Source organism: Triticum urartu, chromosome 3A (assembly GCF_056163025.1).
Source record: "Triticum urartu cultivar PI428250 chromosome 3A, HENAU_Tu73, whole genome shotgun sequence".
NCBI classification, from domain to species: domain Eukaryota; kingdom Viridiplantae; phylum Streptophyta; class Magnoliopsida; order Poales; family Poaceae; genus Triticum; species Triticum urartu.
In genome coordinates this window covers 56148706-56150308 of record NC_141875.1, presented here as the reverse complement: position 1 = coordinate 56150308, position 1603 = coordinate 56148706, and the positions used below count along the sequence as shown (strand labels likewise).

The window sequence follows — 1603 nt, the reverse complement described above, 5'->3', positions numbered from 1 at the left end:
ATCAAAAGTTGCACTGGCCGAGTGTTTTGGGGTTGCTGAGTATTTTTGTCACAACTCTCGGCAAACAAAACACTCTATCAAGTGATTGCTTTTACCGAGTGTGGTTCTCATCAAATAGGTGGTCTGCTGATATCCCATAAAATAGATCTTGGCAAAGACTATGACACCCGACAAACACATAATTTTGATTAGTGTTTATTATAGTGAGTATTATGAATAGAACAAGGTATGTTTGTTTTCAAGACTTTTGATTTAATTCAGCATTCCATTAAATGAGAAGTGAAAGTCATCTATTGAGGCCATGTATGTGGATGGACAACTAAATATCATGCTAAACACAAAGAAACATGCAGGCAGTCCTTTTATTAATCACAACATTAAAAGTAAGATACATTATTGCAGAGGTCCCATGATAAAGGATCAATACCATACTCTTCCTTTGTTCATTACGATTGCCTTATTTTATTTTGGGGACTAAGACTGCCTTAGACTAAATGCTCCATATCATAACACTCCTTTCCTTATTTGACCGGACCAGCCTTATGCTGAGTGTTCTGGAGGTGGTGGCGCACTATAATCTGGAACGATGAAACCTACATATGAGATTGAGTTCCTCGTAAGTAATTAATTTCATTTAGATAAGCGAGGAAACTATATCAAAATGCTAGTAATATATATAATCATATTAACACACCTGCGCAATTAGTCCCTGGGTGCAATCCGTTGCCGCACCAATATGTAACATGAGCCCACTTGGCTAGACTGATCTTATGCAAATCCGCGTGCGTGAATTTCTGGCATATAGCATGGATGTTTCTCGATTCTCTTACTATTTGGCAACATTTCCTGTGGGGGTCAGGATGCTGATCACCATAATTTTTGAATATGTACCTCTTGCAATACTCCATCACCTCATTTTTCTCTTTGGTGGCATGATCGTCTGCTCGTACATGATAGGAACAAGAAGTGAAGGCCAGTAAAGCTAGGAGGCAGAACACCCACATTACTTTAGAACTAGCCATCTTTCTTGTGGAAGATGTAAACACTAGGCAGGTGTGTTGATCAATCTTTGGTTATGCAAGACTTCTACACCACATGGTTTTTTATATGGGCTGTGGTGGTGAGCACACTTAAATACAAGATCTCTCCAACCAAAAAAATCTACATGTAGATTTCATCTGTTGGATAAGATCTTAAATCTTATGGATGGCCTTGCGATATCTGATAACCATATTGAATGCTCCCAGGCCAAAAAAGTGCTAAAATTGATTTTCTAAGATTGGTATATTTATTAAAGCATTAATAAGACTAACCATATCATGCTTGGATATGCCCTCATTTTATATAGAGATAAGTGTATTGCATATTTGCATTTAGTGTTTCCCGATTACATGTGTAATTAATCTAGTGGGTGCACTACATAGATATCCAAATTTACTATTTACCTATAGTTTTTATTAGATGCCCCGTTACATCATTGTCGTAGAGGTCAACTGCAACTTGGAAGCTAAGCAAACTATTTGAAGGTTTTTTGCTCAACTCTCTGGGAATGAATATGGTCGCATTGCGTTTCTATTTGCCTTGATGATGATCATGGCCCATA

General features: G+C 37.6%; 1 long non-coding RNA gene across 1 annotated transcript; it reads right to left on the bottom strand.

Annotated features, from left to right (window-relative positions):
* Positions 1-348: 348 nt before the first annotated feature.
* On the bottom strand, positions 349-1135 carry LOC147978510 (uncharacterized). Its single transcript, XR_015599592.1, has 2 exons — positions 695-1135; positions 349-593 (listed from the first exon to the last, which is right to left on the bottom strand). It is a non-coding gene; the product is annotated as an uncharacterized LOC147978510 (long non-coding RNA).
* Between the last annotated feature and the right edge of the window lie 468 nt (positions 1136-1603).